General features: G+C 38.7%; 1 protein-coding gene across 2 annotated transcripts in view; it reads right to left on the bottom strand.

The window, feature by feature from the left end:
* The window catches only part of LOC134213148 (uncharacterized), a 228880-nt gene that overhangs the window by 143927 nt on the left and 60515 nt on the right, over window positions 1-24438 (bottom strand). The window contains exon 2 of one of the 2 annotated variants that reach the window (XM_062691797.1): window positions 14096-14147. The exons of the other annotated variant lie outside the window; for it this stretch is intronic. The gene's annotated coding sequence lies outside the window, so the exon portion shown is untranslated. The remainder of the gene's footprint in view (window positions 1-14095; window positions 14148-24438) is intronic. 2 annotated transcript variants of the gene reach the window in all.

Genomic DNA, 24438 nt, shown 5'->3' with positions numbered 1-24438 from the left:
TCTTGTCAATCTGCCGGCTAGTCAATCGACAGAAAACTCTCTCGGTTATCGCGACCGTAATGAGTGCTGAGCAATAGTGAGCTCAAACGCACACTTGAGTCATGCGATCCTGTTTTTCTCGTACGTACTTCAACTAAATGTTCGTACATGGGATCGATTTGAAAACGAACCGGAGATTTATAATACTCTCGGTTTTATTTTTCATATTTTTCTTAAACTGTCCTGTAAAAAATCTTATATAATTTGTACGGTAACCTGGATGTCCCGTAGGTTCTTTGCTGTATCATACAATCGCCTTGATACGCTGGTGTTAGTTTTTTTTCCCATTATCATGAAAAGAGAAAAATTAATCAATGCGTAAAAGTACTTTCTTTGCTGTATCAGATAAGCGGCTTGAAACGCGGGTGTTTTTTTTCGTTATCATAAAACGAGGAAAATTAATCAATGCGTAAAAGTAGGCCTATTGTTCTGTAGTGATGATAAGAGAATAATTGGCGTTTGCCCTATGCACATTAGCCATAAACAGCGCCATTGAACTCATAATAGCAAAATGATGCTACTGCCATCGTCACTCTCGAATCAGGAAAAAGCAAATCGAAACCATCGTATCGCCCATTCGTACCCATCTCAGGCACAGGCGAATTCCATCCAATCAAATGGAGCAAACTCGTTATCGTAGATAACTGAGTCGTAACATAAATATACTCCGGTTCCATCCCCGTCATTCCTCCACGACTCGATGAAGATTTTTCCCTCAAGGAATTTTCTGTTTTCCATCCTTCAACGGCCATCACTTTCCCGGTCGCATCCAGTCATTGTCGTCCTCGTCAGCGTCAACGCTTCGTCGGAAAGTCTGTGCCAAAATGTTTTGTTTTCCCGCACCGAGTCGTACAGCAGCAGAGCACAAACCGATATCGTGCAATAACACGTACAAGACTTATGAGGGTTATCCTAAGTTATTGTTTATATTTAGTGCGGTAGTAGTATACATGTCCTAGTTGCTGCCGCCATTTCGCTCCGCAGCAGTGGCAATATATCCGAGACAACACATTCCTCCGAAATGGGTGGCTTTTTCCGAGCTAGTCAACCGACTTGGCTTGCTTTTCTCATGTGTGTCTGCAACATTTATCGGAAGACGTGTCCCGTATATGTATTGAATCGATCAACTTGAAATAGAGCTCTCGCCGTTCGTCGCTGGTGCTGGCTCGGGAACGGCAAACGGAGCCCAATCATCTGCTGTGGCCTTTCGGAGACGAGCCTGGGGCGGCACAGGGAATCAAAAACATATCACATCCACACGAAATATGATTACGGTTATGGAAATGGATGGAACGAAGATTGACACCGTAGATCTTCCTCTGGAAGAGGGAGGGGGAGACTTTTTCTGCCGTACCCGTTTCGTCTCCTTTGGCAGCAAATGAGTTTCGTTGTGCTTTCGGTTCGATGGACCATTTGCGATAATGTCTATGGGCAATGTTGCCAGTTATAAAAAAATGTTGTTGATGAATGAGCAGTGGTTTTGTGTAAATGATTTTATTTTGAATAGTACAAAGTATTGTTCTAGCTGCGATGTGGCAATGTCCCAGTGGGGGATGTAATACCAATGAAGAAGTGTCCATTAAGCACTTCTACAGTTATCAACTGCGAGGTTTCTAAGCCATGTTACATTTTTGCATTTGTATATCATGAGGCAAATACGATCATACTTTTATGGATTATGAATAATTTCTGAGGGGTTGTCAAGGATTTTATAAGCCTTTTCGACAATAAATAACTGATACCGTTCACGCATTTTGCTAAATTGATTAATATTTGTAAAATTGACAAAAAAATTGAATATATTTTTTCCGATTTTGTCACATTCCCTATTTCATCATCCTAAAATTCACCCCTGGTGATGAGGTCGGGATATTTATGTATAATATTCAAAAATCTCTTCTCAAGAGCCTAATTAGTAAGTATCAATATAATATAAACTCTTTCATATTTAATGCCTATATAATATATTGATTGATATATAAAATAAAACAAATTACGAAAATTAGACTGCCTGGCAACCAATGCCGAAGAAAAGATTGCAGATGCTGATGGCTGGCAGCCGCTTTGGAAAATCTAATAAATTCGCCGCTTTTGCTTGCCATTTTTTGGTATTTATGTTATTGTGAAGACCATCGGCATCATCATCATCATCGGTCGTCTGGTTCGAGCTTCGTACGAAACACATCCGCTCGTCAAGATTTTGCTCCAGCCGAATTGGCCTCGGAACCTCTTTCGCCATGAGCTCAACCGCCCATCGCTGTACGATGGAGGCAGGAGTTCTCGCTAGAGCAGAGCTGATGAGCGCACTCCTAATAGCCTCAAAAAGCTTCAACTTCAATCAAGCAAATGCCTGGATGTAGCATGTAGAATGCCAAGAAAAATAACCGCCACTACACCCACCCAGCGTCGTCATCGTAGTTGCTCCTTTACGTCTTGGAGAACGAGTAAAACCCAACGACGATCATTCTGCGCGCAGTATTTTCTCCGCAAGCTCCACGTCAGGCGGGATGGTCCATTTATCCATCGGAGCATGTAGCCGGAATTTTTCCCTCATCTTCTTGTGATATGTGTGGTTGTGTGTTTCTTATGTTTATGCTGTTCTGGAAACGAACGTCTTTTAGCGAGCACACTGGATGCTTCGTTTCGCCTTTTTTGATGTGCCCTGATGCCACTACACTATCCATCCCATCCAATCAAAGTAATATGCGATATATTTTCTCGAGTTTCTCGTCCAAAGATCCTATACCCGTGCTTTGGCTCTGATGCCGTTGTAATATTTTCCGCAAGCTCATAGCGATCTATGAAACAGCTCAAGCCCTCCTCCACCCTCTGTGCGAAAGCAGCTGGTACGATCCAAAGATCCATGGGACATGTTTTGCTTGCTTATCTCGTCGTTTATTTCCCCTCGCTCCGGACCCGGCACCAACATCGTCGCCGTATGTATCTTTTCTAATCCCAGCTCGCTTGACGAGCTGGCGTATCCTAGTCATTCGAATTGATGGAGGATTGCGCTTCACTCTCGCATGCGAGATTGAATAAATGCGTGGCCTTATTTATTCATAATTTATTCAAAGATATTATTAGATGAATTTTTGCTTTTCCGTACCATCTTCGTCATAAATTCGCAACAGTAGTATGCTCTCGCTCGTCTCGTATTCATATTTCATGGGATCAAAGTTCTGATTGATATTTTTGATTGCATATTTCTCTGCCTTTATGAATTTGTGATGGTTTGCTTGCTTTTGTTAATTATAAATTTTGTAAATGGTGATGTTATCGGTAATAGCTACAAAAATGAGACAAGTTTCCATAATTTATTGATTAAAAGAATCATAATTGTTCGCTGTTAAATGTTACAAAGCTAATTTAAGTCACTTAAATTTTGTACTGTGTTCTTTTATCAACATTTAATTTGTAATTTGTAAAAAATAAACACTATGAATGATTACATAAATTTTTGTATAATACATTAGTTTTAAATCTGATAAAAAAAATGAAATTCATTCTATGTAACTTCAGTTCGGATCTGCATAAATTATGACAACCTTCATGCTCTCCCACTGTATCGGATGATATAAGAAAAGGAATAGTAGCATACCGAAAATTTAACATCAAAGTATCAGAGAACAAACACGATCTCATCAAATAGTCGGAGAAACTGTACTGCCGCTATCCGCAAGTCGAGCACATCAGTAAATGGGACTCCATATACAGATGTGCTCGACTTGCGGTTAGCGGCAGTGTAGTTCTCCCCCAATTTACATTCCTGCTCGCACCACGTGACCCATCCATGATTTCCAACCTCTCCCATTTCGTCATCATTACCATTTTAGCGAGCACGCTCCAATCTACCAGAAGGGACTCTACTGCTAGCTCAGCGCACCCAGCCTCCAAGTTCCATCGGTATCCATTGCTGATAGACAGCCAACTAAAAAGTAAAAAAGCAGCTCGAGCTGTTTTCTTTCAACTTGCAAATTAACAAAATGTATCTTTCATAATGCAAGGGAGCATTGCGATATGTGTGCTATTTTATATTGTTATGAAGAATTTCATTGGATACTTATGTTTTTTATCACTTCTCGGATTGACATCGTATGGAATTCTTGGATTTAACTGAACCTAATCTATTACTTATTTTGTAAAGCATCAATTTCACAATGTTATTCATGACTCTCTTCAATTATAAGATTGCTTAAATTTTGAATCCTAACCGCTGTATCAGTTTCAGCACTTTATCATTTTGTGATTTTTCAAACGTAACAGTGAACAGTGAAAGTCATGAAGGAAGATTATTTTTTTCGAACACATTGGTTTGTTGTTTTTCCCCAATCCAATTCCAAGGTCGTTATGGAAAGCTCGAGCCTTGACGAAGCTCATCTCTCAGGTTAAGACCCCCACCCGCATCCCGGATTCATCTGCCGAACAGAAAGCGGAGTGTGATGTATTCCGCTAGTATCTACGCTTAAAGCCGGTAGGTGAGGCACACATTCAGTCTACAGTTACAGTACCTTTGTGGAATTCTTCTTCTCCCTCATTACAACTTCGTAAAAGGACTACTGGCTGATGGTGTTGATGAAAGCACCACCGGTTTCAGCGTCAAAATGTTCTACTCGGAGTGAGTGAGAATGGTGAAAATATTATAAAATCTAGAAACATGTACAACAGAAGTCGGAAAAACGGCAAGGTAAACTGTTCAGCTCGTGTGCGGCAAAATACGAATACATACAATTTATGACAGTGATCCAGGCTGTGATAAGGTGAGATTGGGGGTTATATAGAGATAGTTAGAGAAGCAGGTATTTTTTTAAATTAAAATAAATATTTCATCTAGCTCTGTTTTCTTTGTAAAAAGAAAGAACATGTTTAATTCATGCATTTGAGTTACATTACAAATGGTACTCTCCACATAGAACAACAAATTTGAAGAGGATAATGAAAAAAGTACAACTACCACTAGGGGGATTAGTGGTAATTGTGCCTTTCTCTTGCATTTTGAAAATATTGTTTCAGGCCTTTCAGCCAAAGGGCGAAGCCTTCGTGTCATTTGTAGTAGATTGCAAAAAAGATTAGATATTTCCTCCACTTATTTGCAAAAATGGAAAATTTCTGCAAAACTCAGCTTATAATTTTCCCACATAAGCCGAGAGCTTCTTATTTTAAACCTTCTAGTAGACATATTGTCACTATGAATGGGGTTTCAATTAATTGGTCTATCGAAGCAAACTATTCAGGACTTCTGCTAGATCAAAAATTAACTTTTAAAAATCACATTGAAGGCATTCAAGCCAAATGTATTCATTCTATATTCACTTATAAACAGAAAATTAAAATTTTGTCTTAAGAACAAACTTTTGATTTACAAACAAATTTTTAGACCAATATATGCTGAGCCAATATGGACTGGTTGCTGCAATACCAGAAAGAAGGCACTTCAGAGGATTCAAAATAGAATTTTGAAAATGACTCTGAAGTTGTCTCCGTGGTATAGTACCAATGAACTTCATAGAATTTCTAATATTGAGACATTGCAACAAATTCCTACAAAATAATTTCCAATTTTAGACAAAAACTGTTGCAATCTTCTATTCCGACAAAAACCGTTGCGATCTTCTATCTTCTATTCCTATTCAACGATCAGCTTCTTGTACCCTTAGTATTATTTTAGGTTAAGTTTCGTTTAAGTTTAAAACATTGTAATTCCTACATGGTTCAATTCAACCAGAGGAAAAACCTTAATAGCCAGAGGCAATTGAAATGTATTAATAAAGTACGAGAGAAAGACAAAACTAAAAATGTGTCATAGCAAATAAGGATGATAGTGTTAAGTTTTCATAGTCAAAGAGATGAATGCATTTATTAGATAATTAGCAAACACAATTAATTTAAAAAAATGTACACACCATTTTTTTCGATTTTATAGGTAATACAATCCTTTTTTGGGCTTTATGGCGTTATATCGGTCCACGGGTAACTAATAAAACTACCGTTTTAGTCAAAGCCGACGTTTCAAATGTTTATTCATTCATCCTCAAGGCAAACTACAAAATTCAACATATTTAGTCACTAACTAAGTTGAACAAAGATTACACAAACATTTTTACTTACACTAACAGTTATCTTTAGGTCAAGTATGGTTGAAACATTATTTGGACGGCTAACAACATTACACTGTAACTACATTAGAACTCGGATTATAGTGACTTAATTCGTTTTACATTTAATTGGTACAACTTAAAAACGGAGCACAAACTTACAAAGCTTACAATCAAAGTTGATCCCGTTCAGAGCGTTTCTCACATACTCAATATTTTCTTGTAACCGTTCGCGAATTGTTTCGAAGTGATTTTAAAACACAGTGGCTTAAGCGCCACTCTCGAAGAGAGATCACTGGTCGTACTCTCTATTTGCCCGACTTTTACAGGGGGGGGGGGGGGTAAAGACTCTCGAACGGTCGCTGGCTCCAAAATTACTTACGCTTAATATTCACTTCCCCACTTCCCACCTACCTGAACTCGTTCAACCCGCTGTACTGTAAACGACAAGCAATCTACGAAGTGGACTCAAGAAACTGTAGTCACGGCCAACGCAATGGGAGTGAATTTTTTCAGCCCCGTGAAACGCAATACAAATTATAAACTCAAGCTAACTTCGAATTATCACACAACATTTATTATACCATTCGGGTTGGATTACTTTTATCGAAGTGGAATGGAAAATAGAGCTAAATCCTGGCCATGAAACAACAAGTTCACATACCTGCGCAGGTTTTTGCTTCTTGATGCACTGATGCGTTGAAAGTACTCCGCCGAGAAGATGGAGATAATGTCCGGAATAACCGTTCCCTCAAGCTAGTAGCGTACCTTTCAGGTTCACCGAGCGAGGACTAAAAGGAAAACTACGAACTGTCGGTTCGGGTTCGGTCCAGCGTACGATTATTGACGACGTACGGGGACCGCACTCTCGGGAATGATCCACGGGAATTGGCTTGGGGATCTTACCTTCGACGGTTGATTGGCGACCGCCGAGTTTTCGCTTTTTGACGAGCGACTTCACTCCTCCTCCGTTTGACTGCCTTTACAGGCGGGCCTTAACGCACGCTCGAGCTCTCGATGTCCGTTGGACGAAATGGCGGGCCCTGTAGACGCCACACGTATTCCCGTACCTGACTCCGGCCGAATACACAAAATCCAGCCCGTACCAAAAAGCGCAGTGCGCTGGAAAAGTCCAACGCGAATTCGTTTCATTAACAAAAACTTTACATTAAACATTAAAATTCGTTTTACCTTTTTGTACGTTTCACTAACTAACACGGTGTTCGCGGAATTAAAAAAACACGTCCTAATGACGTCTGCTACGTTAACTGTTAATTTAGAAATTTGATTAAAATAGACACAGAACAATTCACTCCAATCACACTTTACCTTTTAGTCAAACTAGCCAAACTCAACTTTAAATACTGAAAAACTTCGTAGCCTACTCGCAAACACTTCTAATCACCAGCCGTTCACTTAGCGAAATGATCGAGTTCTTGTCTGAATTTTATAAAGAAACTTATCCTTTGAAAAGTCGTCAATTATTTTAAATTTGCGCCAAATAAATTTGAAATGGCGACAAAGAGTGCGCGCCTTCGGTGAGTCGATAAAACGAGCACATGAGAACACTACAACAGTACATGGTCAATTTCAATTTGGACAATATTTTAGTCAAGACACAAACCTCGTAATCGACAAAAAAATTAAAATTCAAATTTATTTTCGTCCAGTTTGTAAATTATGTACGTTTTGTAATATTTCATTATTTTATTAATTTCAAATAATTTATATTTATGATTTTACTTAAAGAGAGAAAAACGTCATAAATTACTATTTTGACTTAATTAAAATTTAACGAAAAAACGTAAAACGTTACATTCTCTCAGTAGAGCGATGATCAAATCGTCGACGTACTTTTTTAAAACGGAATCGGAATACCGATCATACCAAGCACGTGATCTAGTAACGTTTCCATCACTAGATCCGCTAGTGTAGGCGACAATGGGTTACCCATTGTCGTTCCACTTTTCTGGCGGCAGAACACTCCACGGTGAATGAAATAACTGGAGAAGAGATTGAATAATAAGCTCAACAAACATTTCTACATTTTTTATGGATGTATTTTTCTCGTAACCCTCGTAATATCTGTTCAACTTAGTTAGTGACTAAACATTCGAAACGTCGGCTTTGACTGAAACGGTTGTTTTATTAGTAACCCGTGGACCGATATAACGCCATAAAGCCCAAAAATCGCAAACGACGGTCGTAAATTCATCAATGTAATACAATCCTTTAAGTTGACGTAATTAGCCGAGGCACATATCCAAATATAACATATTATTGTGTCATACAGTGAACTCTCCGTTACTCGATATTGGTCCCCATCGAGTAAGGGAGATATCGAGATAGAGAACATATTTTTCTTTCAAAATATCAAAATCTTTTCATAACATGTAGAAATATGGTTTAAGGTCATTCGACAGGATGCCATTGGACCGAATAGTTAAAATTGATTATCTTATTAAGGGATGTGAGGAGTAAGATGTTAGAAATAAATAGTGAATATTGAGAATTGAGAAGTGAGAAATGAAATATTCGAAGTAAGCACTTCTCACTTTCTACCTTTCACTTTTCACCTCGCAGTTCATACTTCACAAATTTTTCACTTCTAACTTCTCAAGGCAAGCAGGAAGGAAGGAGAAGGAATGATGAGAAGGAATAAAGATTAAGTTGAATAATTCCAATTTTCACCTCACTTTTCATTTCTCACTACTTGGTCTTCTTACTTCTCAGTTCTCACTTCACTATTTTTACTTCTCACTTCTAACTTTTCACTACTCACTTGACACTTCTCACAATTCACTTCACACTTCTCACTCCTCACTTCTCACTTTTCACTTTTTACTTCTCACTTCGCATTTCTGTTTTCGAATTTCTCACTTCCCACTTTTCACTTCTCGCTTCTTACTTTTCTATTCTCATTTTTTACTTTCACTTCTCACTTCTCAAACTTTTCACTTCTAACTACTGAACTCTCTTTTTTTCTCACTTTTCACAATTTACTTTTAACTTTTTGCTTTTCTTTTCTTACTTTTCATTTCTCACAATTTTCACTTCAAATTTGTCACTTCTCACTTCTTACTTCTCTCCCCAAGTAAAATTTTAAGTTTTATAACGCTCTTGAAGACCAGAATTTACTATTCAAGAGTGTTATAAAACCATCATAAAACCAAAATGATATTAGGGACTTCTCACTCCTCACTTCTGACTTCTTACTTTTCACTTCTCACTCCACAGTTCTCACTTCTCAAATTTCTTTTTTATAACTTCTCACTTCTCACTTTTCACTACTCAATTTTTACTTCTCACTTCTCAATTCTTACTTCATACTTAATTCTTCTTCTTCTTATTGGCATTACATCCCCACACTGGGACAGAGCCGCCTCGCAGCTTAGTGTTCATTAAGCACTTCCACAGTTATTAACTGTGAGGTTTCTAAGCCAGGTTACCATTTTTGCATTCGTATATCATGAGGCTAACACGATTATACTTTTATGCCCAGGAAGTCGAGGCAATTTCAATCCGAAATTGCCTAGACCGGCATCAGGAATCGAACCCAGCCACCCTCAGCATGGTCTTGCTTTGTAGCCACGCGTCTTACCGCTTCTCATTTTCTTCTCATTCTCATTTTTCACTTCTCACTTTCACCTCCTCACTTCACAGTTCTCACGTTTCTCACTTCTAACTTCTCACTTCTCAATTCTTACTTCTCACTAATCACTATTTACTTCCAATTTTCTATTATGAGATGTGCGAAATGTCTCATTCCACTACTCATTACTCACGATATAAGATTTTTAACTTTTCGGCCAAATTGCTCGACATCGTATATATTGTGCATGATTCTGACAACATCGAGTTAGCGAGGTGAAAATGCTTTGGGAAATTACTTCGACTTAGAGAATATCGAGTAAGGGAGATATCGACTTATGGAGGAAACGCAGTATGCAAAATTCAAGGGACTTTGAATTTCATCGAGTAAGACAAAATATCGTGTTACAGAACATCGAGTTAGAGAGAGTTCACTGTATTTGATTCATGCACCCAAAACAATATATTTACAGTACTGTTGTGTCATCACTTACCGAATAGAAAAATAACTTAAATTTACGGCAAGGATGATCGAAATTCTGTCTTTTCTTTTCCTTCGACCTTTTGTTATTTCGACTTTTTGTCCTTTCGACCTTTTGTCCTTCGACCTTTGACCTTTTGCTCTTAGACCTTTTGTCCTTTCGATATGTTGTCCTTTCGACCTTTCGTCCTTTTGACCTTTTGTCCTTGGACCTTTTCACTTTCGACCTTTTGTGTTTCGACCTTTGGACTCAAATGGATTTTTTCGACCTTTTGTCCCTTTCTACCTTTTGACCCTTAAACTTTTGTCGTTTCGCTTATTGGACCTTTGACCTTTTGTCCTTTAACCGTCTTACTCAGATTTTATGTTTCGACCTTTTGTCTCTTCGATCTTTTGTCCTTTCGACCTTCCACCTTTTGTGCTTCCCCCTTTTGACGTTCGACCTTTTGTCTTCTACCGTCATATACGAGGTAATTACGGTCGCAAAGTTGCTCGATCCGTGTAAAACAACTGGGGCGGTTGGGATCCCAAAAATAGCGTTAAAGGCAGCCATAATGACAAATCCAGACATGTTCTGGTCAGCCATGCAGAGGTGCCTGAACATTCCCGGATATATAGAAGAGACAGCATTTGGTCCTGTTGGTGCTGTCCATATACCACGTGGATAGGTTTTAATCAGTTTTTGGATACCCCCTTCCCCAGCGTTGACGTCACTCATACATGGACATACAAACCCCCTTCCCCCCTTCTAAACAGTTTACGTGGTATATGGACAGTAGAGCTCTTCATGTTTTCAAAAAGTATCAAAAATTTAACCGGTCAGCGCAGAATCACAATTCTTATGCTAAAATAATCCTTCAGTCTAATTTCAAGCTAATTTGTATGAAATTTCAAGGTGGATCAAGGCGATGTAGTGTTTTGGAACAAAAGAAAATATAACAAGAGATATGAATGCCGAAAGTCATCACAACAAACTCTAAAGGAAGATTTAACTCCATTTAATTCCACCAATTATTTCGCTATCTTTGCAGATACGTATTTCGACCACAACTGTGTGGTCGTCTTCAGTGTCTCATACTTGACTCGACTTGAAGAAAATCGCAACTTACACTATTTATACTATGCTAGGTATCTAATCTAATCTTTTTAGCCTTCTTTATTTACCTATACAGTTAATTACCTTATTGCTTAGGTAGAAACTTGAAGGATTACATTGCGAATTTAGACACTGAAGATGACCACACAGTTGTGGTCGAAATACGTATCTGCAAAGATATCGAAATAATTGTTGGAATTAAATGAAGTAACTTAGCTCGTCTTAGACGGTTGAATACATTCCACTAAAAAGGGCTTAAAATGTTGTTTCTGACCAATATCTGTTTTAATACCATCAGCTGATAAATATATTCCAAGTACTTACTTGTATGAAAGAGCCTCATTTTTATTGTATGAGAAGCAATTTGAGGATAAAACGCCCGAAATGCTGCGCAATCTGGTCTAATAGATACCCACTATTAACCCTGAATAGGCTGTCGCCGCACGTGGATGAAGCGGAAGGATTGCCGAGCAAGCAAATCGGTTTCGGAGAGGACGATCTACTCTGGGCGTCGGTGGCTTACACGTTGCCAAGGTCACCATCGAATGCAAGCGCCGTGGTATCCGTTACTGCGCGCAGTAATAACACTCGACGTCTGGAATGTGTTCAACAGCGCTTGCTGGACGGAGATTTCGAACTCGTTGCTGAGATGGCTGTTCAAGATATGATACTAGGAAGCTACTTTCAGAATCGAGTACTGATCTACGAGACAGAGGAAGGCTTGGCCAGTGCCCCCATCACCTCAAATGTACCGCAGGGATCAATTCTGGGTCAACTGCTGTGGAAAGTGATGTACCGCGGCGTGCAGAGGTTAAAGCTCCCACCAGTCAAGCTAGTCCAATTCGCCGATGACGTAACGATGACCGTGTAAGGAGTGTACGGCAGCGGCAGCGGTATCGACTTTCCTTAGGTGGATCCATCGCCTATTCTCAAGTGTGAAGGCATGGATTAGCAAACCTCATGGAGAGCTGAACTTTGGCTTGACCCAGTTCTTAACATGCCAAAGATGCTTCAGGTGATACCGGCACAGGTTTGAATAAGCGGCTTCCCCCCAATAAATCAAGTAAAAAATTTATTAACAAAATGTATCTATGACTTTTGGAACGATCTGTATTTAACAACTAATGCCATCAATTTTATACAAAAAAAAAGTACTTTTCTGTTTAAAATATGAGAATGGTTGAAATATGATGTTTTTTAATCTCAGTGATAATCCAATAAATTATACCATCGTATAACACCTGTGCATAATTATACAACGACGGTACATATATTACTTTCAAACAGATTCTTAGTTTAATTATCAGCGTTAATATTCCTCATTCCCCATCACATCCACTCTATCATGCGGAATAAAGCAAGGACAAACTTTCTGACAAATACTGATGGAACGAAGCCAACCCAGCGCTCATTGCTCATCCGTGCTGCAGCCGAGGGAGTGTTTGTATAATGTAGAAACGTTGTATCATGTCTTGCCCCCCTTAACACACCAACAGCAGGGAATTGACGTCGGTCGTTGTTGGAACCACAATCAAGACACATCACCACCGATGAGGACGAACGCGATGATGACGACGACGACGACGACGATGGCGACGTCGCCGGATGAGAGATGAAAAGGATCCTCTCGAGCATCAGGTTGATGGTTGCCGCCGCACCGTACAAAAATAAGCAGCATCATAGACAAACAACCACCAAGACCAACGCGAATGTGGCACTGCTCGGAAGTGGGCCACAATACACGGGAAAAATCCGGACACCAACACCGCGCCAGCTTCACCGCCACCAAGACAGGCGAGATAACCGTTAAGGTGCGTAATAGCATTCCAGTCGTCAAGTCAGCCAGCGCATCCGACAGCAGCAGCAGCGGCAGCATCGATTAGACATAACTTGTCACGGTAGGGTGGTGTTTGACTGCTGGGTGGCGTGGCGTGGGCTGGGTTGGCTGAAAGACTTTTTCCGAGCTGATATGATTTCATCTCCCAGCTAGCTCTACATGCAAAATCATCCCAGGCGCGTTGTTCCCAGAGTGACACCTCCGGTGTAGTTCGGTTGGCATATATACGAAGGATGTGAGATGGCTGCGACATCAGTGACAGAAAAAGGTGTTCTCGTATACATAGGGATGTGCTATGGTGGAAAGGACGGCATCATACTGCGATATGCCATTTCCACCACCCACTCGGCACAATGAAAGGGTTGATATCTGGCACACAGTCACATTTTCATTTATTCTTTTTGTTCTGCGGAATATATGTCGATTGAAGATGAAATTATGGCGAATACCACGTTTTCATATCGGATCAAATTAAGAACATTAACGAAATAAGATACTGCTCACGTTTGGTTGTTCACGCTTTAATGAAAATTAGTCTGAGATGATAACTTTAAGCTATTTCTTTCAATTCTAAAAGAAATATTGTACAAAAGTCTATAATTGATGTGTAATTGACAGCTTATTTATTCTATATTCTACTTTTTTTGCTAACTATTAAATATTTCTGTCGATTTTAAAGCCCTGAACACTATGGCAAAAATGATGTTAAAAAAAATGCCCAGTTCAATTCAGGTAAGAAGAACACATAAGTCGCAAACGTTCTCAGTATCAGCTTCAATAAACATAGATCGAGTAATAGGCGCGAGAAAAAAAAATTGGAGCTAGAGTTGAATTTAAATATAGATCAATTTATAGAATGTAATTACTTTGTCTGATTTTTTTTTGTATTCTGCATTCTGATGATGACTAACAATAGTACTAATAACTAATAACAGTATAAATAAGAATAGTATACTCACGGTTCACATATGTAGCTTTTTAGCTTCCGTGGTGTTATTTATTGTGATTACTCTGTAAATACATAGGAAGATATTGAATATATTAAATGAAAACTTTCAAAACACCGTGTTTAACCTTCCTAGTGCATTAAAAAAAGTTACACATTGTGCATTAGCGGGTCAAAAATGACCCCAAATTGAATATGCTCCCAAAAGTTCATTTTCGAAGCGATTCTCAATCTTTTGGAACCAATTTGAAGGTATGGATTCCACGGATGTCGTTACGGACAGATTTTTGCACTTTGGCCATTCTGGTTCCCAGGAATCGATGTTGAAGGAACATAGATTCTTAGGCCAATTTTTGGCGTGATTTCTTGCCTCTCGAAGGGTGATTTTGGAAATGCTCATTAATTTGCGTAGCAATAATTCTATTAGAATGTAGCCATTGTCTATTTCCAAGGATCAACACAATTCCTGGTTATTTCACGGTCCGGTGTCCCTCCGGAAGATCCGGAACATCCGTAGAAGTGGTCAATTCATTGAACTCTTCCTAGAAGAGTGCGGTTTTTTTCCAAAGCTTTTAATTATCGAACGCTGAGTAACAAATGATTGTGGTGATCCATTTTGATGGACCTGCGTGGCCACCGGAGGTCCTCCAGAGGATCCTGAACATTCGGTGAAGTGGTCAATTCATGGAACTCATCCTAGAAGAATGCAGTTTTCACAAAACTTTTGATTATCGTAATTTGAGTAACAAATGATTGTGATTACTCATTTTAGTGGAACTGGGTGGCCACCGGAGTTTTCCGGAAGATCCGGAACATCCGTAAAAATGATCAATTAATGAAACTTATCAAAGCTTTTCATTATCGAACTACGAGTAACAAATGATTGTGGTGACCCACTTGGACGGACCTGTATGGCCGAAGGTCCTTCAGAAGATCCGGAACGTCCGTAAAAGTGGTCAATTCATGAAATACATAATAGAAGAGCGCGGTTTTTTTCAAAGCTTTTCCTCACAGTACTTTGAGTAGCAAATGATTGTGGTGACCCATTTGGATGGACCTGTATGGCCGAAGGTCCTTCAGAAGATCCGGAACGTCCGTAAAAGTGGTCAATTCATGAAATACATAATAGAAGAGCGCGGTTTTTTTCAAAGCTTTTCCTTATAATACTTTGAGTAGCAAATGATTGTGGTGACCTATTTTGATGGATCTGGGTGGCCACCGGAGCTGCTCCAGAAGAACCGGAACGTCCGTAAAAGTGGTCAATTCATGAAACTTATCATAAAAGAGCACGGTTTTTTCTAAAGCTTTTCATTATCGAACTTTAAAAAAAATCTTTCTATTATCGAACTCTGAGCAAGATACGAAGGAATATCGTGACCCGTTCTTATTTACCAAAGTGACTACCGGAGGTTTTACGGAAGATACGGAACATCGGTTAAAGTGGTTAATTTATGTAAACATACTAGAGGATCCTATTTTTTTTAAATTCCTTGTCGTACTCTGAACATGAAATTATTGCCGTGACCTTTTCTCACGGATGTGAGTAGCAACCAAAGGCCCTCCGGAATGTCCGTATCACACGTAAAAGAGATCAATTCATAAAACCCACCTTAGAAATGGCGTGTTTTCCATAGAAGATGAAGCACACTATTCTTCTGAACCTTTTTATTTTCCTAATTTTAGAAACAAATGATCGTAACCAATTCGCATGGATTGCCCACTGTATGTCTTCAGGTACATTCAGATCATCCGTAAAATCGGTCAATTCATGAAACTTGTCATAGTTTTCCTATTTTCATATCCTGAGTAATGGATGATCGTTGTAACCCATTCTCAGGAACGTGTGTAGTCACGAATGAAACTCCGCAAGATCAAAAAATCTGTAATTATAGTCAATTCATAAAAATTAAGATGACACTATTTTTTTTTGAAAGGACAATCACATTAACCCAGAAAATATTTTCAAGTATGGCATAATTTGCTTCCATGATCGATATTCACCATTCACCACGAATTGACCACTTCAACGGATGTTCCAAATCTTCCGGAAGACCTCGGTAGCCACCCAGGTCCTTCAAAAAGGGTCATCATAATCATTTATTACCCAGCGTTCGGTGATTCAGCTATTCCATGGTGAGTTTTATGAATTGATCACTTCTACGGATGTTCCAGATCTACTAGAGGAACTCCGGTGGCCACCATAATCATTTGTTACTCAGTGTTCGATAATGAAAAGCTTTGGAAAAACCGCACCCTTTTATGATAAGTTTTATGAATTGGTCATTTTTACGGACGTTACGGACCTACTGGAGGACCTCCGGTGGCCACCCAGGTTCACCAAATTTGGTCACCACAATCATTTGTTACTCAAAGTACGATAATGAAATGCTTTGGAAAAAACGCGTACTTCTAGGATGAATTCCATGAATCTATACCATTTCGTCGAAAGACATTTCGTCGAATGACATTTAGTCGAATGACATTTGGTCGAAAGGACATTACGTCGAATGGACGTTTGATCGAAAGGACATTTAGTCGAAAATGATTTTTTAACCCACTAGAGACGTAGGACATTTGATCGAATGACGTTTGGTCGAAAGGACACTACGTCGAATTGACAAGAATCTGAAAGAATCTTCGTACATTTGGTTTGGTCAATTGATAATCTTGGTACATTTAGTCTAATGACGTTCCGTCGAATGGATATTTGAAAAAAAAGAACTTGAGCCAATAACAATTAAAAAATAAATTATTTATTGCGGTATTCCTAAAAGTCATATAACTATTGTTCCAAGATTGTCCAAAGAATGATGGGCTGATAAAAAGAATAAATAATACGAAAACGGTGAATATTTCGATATTATTCTCGACTGGATATTGACTTCCGCGAACCCCTCTAACCGACTACATTGAATCTATACCATCTGGTCAAAAGAAATGTAGTCGAATGATGTTTCGTCATTACACATGACGCCGAATAGACATTACTACCGTTACACGCATAACTGTCCCATGTACATTGGAAATTCCAGCAAATATGGGACGAATATGCATGTGATGGCAGATTAGGTCATATGATCATTTGGTCGAAATTAAGTTTTCGGCCAATAACTAACGAATTATGGTTGAAAGACCATTTTATACTGAACTAATTATTGTATACATATTGAGTGGAAGAAAGAGTATCAATGAACAGAATAAAAAACCATTTCCATTCGACCAAATGTCAATCAACGAAATGTTCCAAAGCCGACTGCGATTAAGTATTAGCAAAATAAGATTAATATCATTGGTTTTAGACCATGTGCCGAAAATAGAATAGAGGGTATACTGCCGCTAACCGCAAGTCGAGCACATCTGTACATGGAGCCCCATATATATATTTTGCTACTTCTGAAGGTTTTCAATTTTTCAATAATCCACCAGGTCTCCAGAAGTTTCTGTTAGCTCAGATGAAAAATCCTCATTGGCTTCCTTATTCGCTTCTTCAGCTGCTGATTAAAATTCCTCATGTCCACTGAATTCCTCCAACCAGCGTATTCATGTATCTTTTGGATTATTTAACCAGAAATGTCTAAATCTCCTTTCGACTAAATGTCCATTCGACCAAATATCCATTCGACTAAATGTCCATTCGACCAAATGTCCATTCGACTAAATGTTCCTTTGACCAAATGTCATTCAACTAAACGTCATTCGACGAAATGTCATTCGACGAACTTGAACGAATTGACAATTTTTACGGACGTTCCGATTCTTCTGGAGCACCTCCGGTGGCCACCCAGGTCCACCAAAATAAGTCCCCACAATCATTTGTTACTCAAAGTACTATGAGGAAAAGCTTTGGAAAAAACCGCACCCTTTTATGATAAGTTTCATGAATTGGCCATTTTTACGGACGTTCTGGATCTACTGGAGAACTTCCGGTGGCCACCCAGGTCCACCAAAATGGGTCACCACAATCATTTGTTACTCAAAGTACTATGAAGAAAAGCTTTGGAAAAAACCGCACTTTTTTATAATAAGTTTCATGAACTGGCCATTTTTACGGACGTTCCGGATCTACTGGAGGACTTCCCTTGGCCACCCAGGTCCACCAAATTGGTCATCACAATCATTTGTTACTCAAAATACGATAATGAAAAGCTTTGGAAAAAAAAACGCACTTCTAGGATGAGTTCCATGAATTGACAATTTTTACGGACGTTCCGGATCTTCTGGAGCACCTCCGGTGGCCGCCCAGGTCCACCAAAATAGGTCCCCACAATCATTTGTTACTTAAAAACCGCACCATTTTATGATAAGTTTCATGAATTGGCAATTTTTACGAACGTTCCGGATCTTCTGGAGCACCTCCGGTGGCCACCCAGGTCCACCAAAATAGGTCCTCACAATCATTTGTTACTCAAAGTACTATGAGGAAAAGCTTTGGAAAAAACCGCACCCTTTTATGATAAGTTTCATGAATTGGCAATTTTTACGGACGTTCCGGATCTACTGGAGGACCTCCGGTGGCCACCCAGGTCCACCAAAACAGGTCCTCACAATCATTTGTTACTCAAAGTACTATGAGGAAAAGCTTTGGAAAAAGCCGCACCCTTTTATGATAAGTTTCATGAATAGGCCATTTTTACGGACGTTCCGGATCTATTGGAGGACCTCCGGTGGCCACCAGGTCCACCAAATTGGGTCACCACAATCATTTGTTACTCAAAGTACTATAAGGAAAAGCTTTGGAAAAAACCGCACCCTTCTATGATAACTTTCATGAATTGGCAATTGTTACGAACGTTCCGGATCTTCTGGAGCACCTCCGGTGGCCACCCAGGTCCACCAAAATAGGTCCTCACAATCATTTGTTACTCAAAGTACTATGAGGAAAAGATTTGGAAAAAACCGCACTTTTTTATAATAAGTTTCACGAATTGGCCATTTTTACGGACGTTCCGGATCTACTGGAGGACTTCCCTTGGCCACCCAGGTCCACCAAATTGGGTCACCACAATCATTTGTTACTCAAAGTACGATAATGAAAAGCTTTGGAAAAAAAAACGCGCACTTCTAGGATGAGTTCTATGAATTGACCTTTTTTACGGATGTTCCAGATCTTCTAAAGGAACTCCGGTGGCCACTCAGGTCCATCACAATGGGTCATCACAATCATTTGTTACTCAGCGTTCGATAATTAAAAGCTTTGGAAAAAAACCGCACTCTTCTAGGATGAGTTCAATGAATTGACCACTTCTACGGATGTTCCGGATCTTCCGGAGGGACACCGGACCGTGAAATAACCAGGAATTGTGTTGATCCATGGAAATGGACAATGGCTACATTCTAATAGAATTATTGCTACGCAAATTAATGAGCATTTCCAAAATCACCCTTCGAGAGGCAAGAAATCACGGTAAAAATTGGCCTAAGAATCTATGTTCCTTCAACATCGATTCCTGGGAACCAGAATGGCCAAAGTGCAAAAATCTGTCCTTAGCGACATCCGTGGAATCCATACCTTCAATTTGGTTCCAAAAGATTGAGAATCGGTTCGAAAATGAACTTTTGGGAGCGAATTCAATTTGGGGGTCATTTTGACACGCTAATACACAATGTGTCACTCTTCTTGTTGTAGCGTTCTTAGAGGTCGCTGAAAGTTGGTTACCATTCAATAATTTTTGTCTCCAAAAGTTAGGAAAAATCAGAAAATTTCAAAACCCTATCTCATTTGGTTACCAAACTGCAGCGTTTTTAAATCATTTCTGGGCCAAAATAGACCCCAATGCACTAGGAAGGTTAATAAATTCAGTTTAATTCAAATTTCTTTTTGTTCTGTGGTTGCAAAAGACGTATATTTTTTATAAAACATATTTTTTTCTTCCAATTTTATATACACATTTTGCAGATTGATCTGTTTTGTATCCGCTCCTCGTAATAATGTGGGGATCTTAAATCAATAGAAATTGATTGAAATAAGAGCAATTTCCAATGCAGCGAGTACCCGAAAAACATGTTAATTATGCAACCTGCTTTTTTACTCGATTTGAACTAAAATTAAGAAAACTTAGAAATATCGTGCGTCAAAATCGTCGGATTCTAGAGTCAAGATAGCTTTTGAGCCTATTCTGGGTTTTCTGGCCATTGGAACATTTTTTTAATCTCGGCAGATATGTAACAAGGCAAACATTTTCATAGGTTTGCAATGCACATTGTGCTAACATTACAGTTTATACGTTTCTCTTAGAGTCTATTGTAGGAAAAACGTAAAAACGTTTTCTTAAAATGGTTAAAAGAAAAATTTAGCCTAGAAATGATGCCAAGTTTTTTTTTAATTTGACGCAAAATATGCAATGGGTGTAAATATTAGGACGCATCGATATTTTCGTGAAATGTCGGAAGCAATTGTCAATTTCAATTGCCGACTATTTATTTGTGCTATTATGATTATCGGAACGGCATAACTTAAATCATTGAAAATCATAAAATTACATTCTTGTTATATTGATCGTATCATTGTTATTCACCGTCGATAAGCACTTTCCCACACCAGGACCATAAAAATAAAAACTTCCAACTAGCGCTACAATTAGTAGCAATCTAAATCACATGAAATTTTTACAACGTTCCGGCAGCATGCTCACCCGCAAACACGAAGTGCTGTCTCTAATGCCTTCTCGACTACACGGCCGTCACGATAGGGAGCGAGACGGGCCCGGTTGGCTGCTGCTGTTAAACAGATGATTTTATGGCCTTAGCCCGTTGCCGTCTTGTCTTGATGCAGCCCCGGGACTAGAACGGAACGACAAATCCGCTGTCGGGGGATGGGGCCCAGTGGCTAGCACCGACATAAAAAAGAGGTGTTGAAATGCTGCCATCAAATTCTAATCGTTTTACGAATTCATTCCCTTTTCCCTGTCCATCAAGAATGCAAAGGTCGTTTGGTCGAAATAGTCAAAATCAAAAGCGGTGTTGATGATTCAAATTCAATCCAACGTACTCTTTCGGTCCAAAACAATTTTCAAATCACGAATAGTGAGAGTATTTGTTTATTTATAACGTAGTTGTAAAAATAAAACTCGTGTTAGATATCAAATAAATGTTTTATTAGTAGTTTTATTTTAACGATCCCACGAGCGGTATAACATGAGTTCAATCGGATCTACATTTCTTTGACAGGAAAGTATAGAATGGGCTGTGGCCTTTTTAAATACGTGGTGGTTTTTCTGTGACAAGCAGAAGATAAGTGGTTTATGACTTCTGGAAAGGTGATGTGATTTATAATGTATATAAAAGCACGTGGCATCGTAGGTGGTAAGCATGAGATTGTTTTATTACGTTTTTATTGTTTGACGAATAAATTAAAACCAATTCATTCTAGACATCACAATAATATGAAATCTATTTATCAATTTCGAGCTCAGTCGATGGATGTACATATAACGCTAAAGATTGACAAACCTCCTACAAAAGTTTGATTTTGTGAAATAAATATAAACCTTTCGATTTCAAAATTGTATGCAATGAATGTTGACAAAATCTTACTTCAACTTTTTCAATAGACTAGACTAAAACGAAATACTTATCCTTGAAGTTGCAGAGTGGTGGAATTCAATGGAATAGTGGGACAATTACATCCAATATAAAAATCATCTGATAAACATCATATGACTACAATTTAAAAAAATGTAGAAATTCGAATTTGATTTCCACGTGGCGTTTTCTGTTGTTAATAAATACGATACAAACTTTTAAGGGAATTATTCACAAATGGACGTACACAAATCATCGATTAAAACTATTGAGTTGTGGATATCACTGTTTTCCTACCATCGACATTGCCATTCCATGTTCCCACTTTCTATTTCCACCGATAAAAACACAGATCGCACACAGAAACCAGAAAAGAAAGCATTTCAGAAAAAAGGAATGCTTCCTGTTGGTTTCGAGCCGCAGGAAAAATTCTGATTCCGTATCTTTCCTGATGGTGCTCGTACCACTCAGCTGGCTTGCTTGCGGGCTCACTGCACATGTTCGTACACAAATTTGGCTGGACCCACATTCCAAAGCTTGAACAAATCGGTTTCTTTCACCCCCTCCCCCCGTAAACCTTTCCGATGGCCAGCATTCCGTGTTTGAAAATTAAAAACATGCACTCGATCGAGCTTATGTATAATTACCGGTATCGTTGTATCGCCGGGCTTTATCAATTTAATGAATCTGTACTTCCTCTGTCCTCGCACTAAATCATCCTGACCGGCAACAGCAGGAGAGGCTTGGGTATGGTACCCAATGGATGATAGCCGGCGCGCTGTTTTTGGATAATCACGAATTGGAATATTTTCCGTGGTTAGTCCGGAATAAATTCTATTTCGCTACGCTCGAGACGGCTGGGGCCCGTTCACTTGCTCGATTGTCTCCTAACCCGCCAAACCCTTTTGTTACCGCGCGCGCTCATGTATCGATAGTATCGCACAGTTTTTCTTTTCTTCTCGCGTCGTGTCGGTTCTACTTTTTCGCGATCCAGAACAAGTAGTGGTATAGAAGGTTGATTCCTGTTCGGTACATGAATGCACGCGCAGACTAATGGTCCATCCCGGAGCTACCTTTCTGTACGGGAGTGTAATTCCGTTCCAAACAAAATTGGTATATTGTAGTATGACTCTCTTTTAGCCAAACATAGTTTAATTGAGATGTTTTGGGAATCCAAAAAAATGAGCAAAAAATTTCTTTTTCAATACAATGAGTAAGAATACAGTGAACTCTCCCTTACTCGATATTGAAGGGACCATCGAGTTAGAGAGGTATCGAGATAGGGAATATATTTATATTTGGTCGAATGCCGTTTGATCGAATAGTTAAAATTTGTATCCTCATTAAGTGTAGTGAGAAGTGAGATGTTCGAAGTGAGAACTGAGAAATGTGAAATGAGTACAGAGTAGTGAGATGAGAGTACTAAAAACCGGAAGTGAGTATTGAGTAGTAAGCTGTGTGCAGTAACATGTGAATAGCGGAAATTGAGAAATGAGAAGTGAGTCGTGAAAAGTGAGTTTTTTTAAATTCATTAAAGTGGTTTTTTAATACTATATTAAGTTCAACACCAAAAAGTGAGATGTGATATTTACGAAATGAGAAGTAGGATATGAGTAGTGAGATAATCAGAAGCAAGAAGTGAAAAGTGAGAGGTGATAATTGGGAAGTAAGAAGCGAGATGTTGAGTAGTGAGAAGTTAGTGAATCTTTACACTAATACATAAAGAAGAAGGAAGAAGAAAAAAGAAAGAATGAAAGAGAAAGAATCTCATTTCTTACTCCTCGTTCCTCGGTCATCACTTCTCACTTCTTACTACTTCCTTCTCACAACTCACTTCTCATTCCTCATTTCAAATTTCTCACTTCTCACTATTTACTTCTTACTTCTCTCTTTACACATCTCGCTTCTCACCTCCCTCTTCCCACTACTCACTTATCACTTCTCACTATTCATTTAGAATTTCTCACTTCGTACTTCTCACGTCTCATATTTCATTTTTATCTTTTCACTTGTAACTTCTTATACCCACTTCTGACTTCTCATTTCTCACTTCTCACTCATTTTGCTCTTCGAATTTCTCATTTATCATTTATTTTTTCCTATTGCTTACTTCTTACTAAGCCCTTTTCAGTTCTTACTACTCACTTTTCACTTTTCCTTTCAAATTTATAACTTCTTATTTTTAATTTTACATTTCTCACTACTCACACTTCTTATTTTTCACTTCTAGCTTATAACTTTTCATATCTCACTTCTGACTTCTTTTTTCTCACTTCTAACTTCTCACTTCCCACGACTCACTTCTCACTTCTTACATCGAATGTCCCACTTTGCACATCTCATTTCTCACTTACTTTTGTAACATTTCACTTTTTATTTCTTATTTTTCATTTCTCACTTCTCACTTTGCACTTAGAATTTCTCACTTCTAACTTCTCTCTTCCCACTAGTCACATTCTCACTGCTTATATCGCACTCCTTAATACTCATTTCTCACTTCTCACTCTTATCTTTTCACTTCTTACTTGTTATTTCTCACTTCTAACTTATTATTTCTCACTTCTCGCTTTCACATCTAACTTTATCGTGCATGTAATTGTTTTTGACAACATCGAGTTAGTGAGGTGAAAATGCATTGGAAAATTACTTCGACATAGAGAATATAGATTTAAATAATGAAACAAGGTAATCAACCGTCTAAGACGGTTGAATACATTCCACTAAAAAGAGCTTAAAATATTTTTCCGAAACAAGGTAACAATGTTCTTTTTTAATGACCGCATCCATACCGAACGCAAAGTAATAAAACAATGCCTTCTTGAAATGGACACATTT

This window comes from Armigeres subalbatus, chromosome 2, assembly GCF_024139115.2.
Source record: "Armigeres subalbatus isolate Guangzhou_Male chromosome 2, GZ_Asu_2, whole genome shotgun sequence".
NCBI classification, from domain to species: Eukaryota; Metazoa; Arthropoda; class Insecta; order Diptera; family Culicidae; genus Armigeres; species Armigeres subalbatus.
Note: the sequence above shows the minus strand (reverse complement) of the source record. Positions and strands in the feature narration are given on the sequence as shown.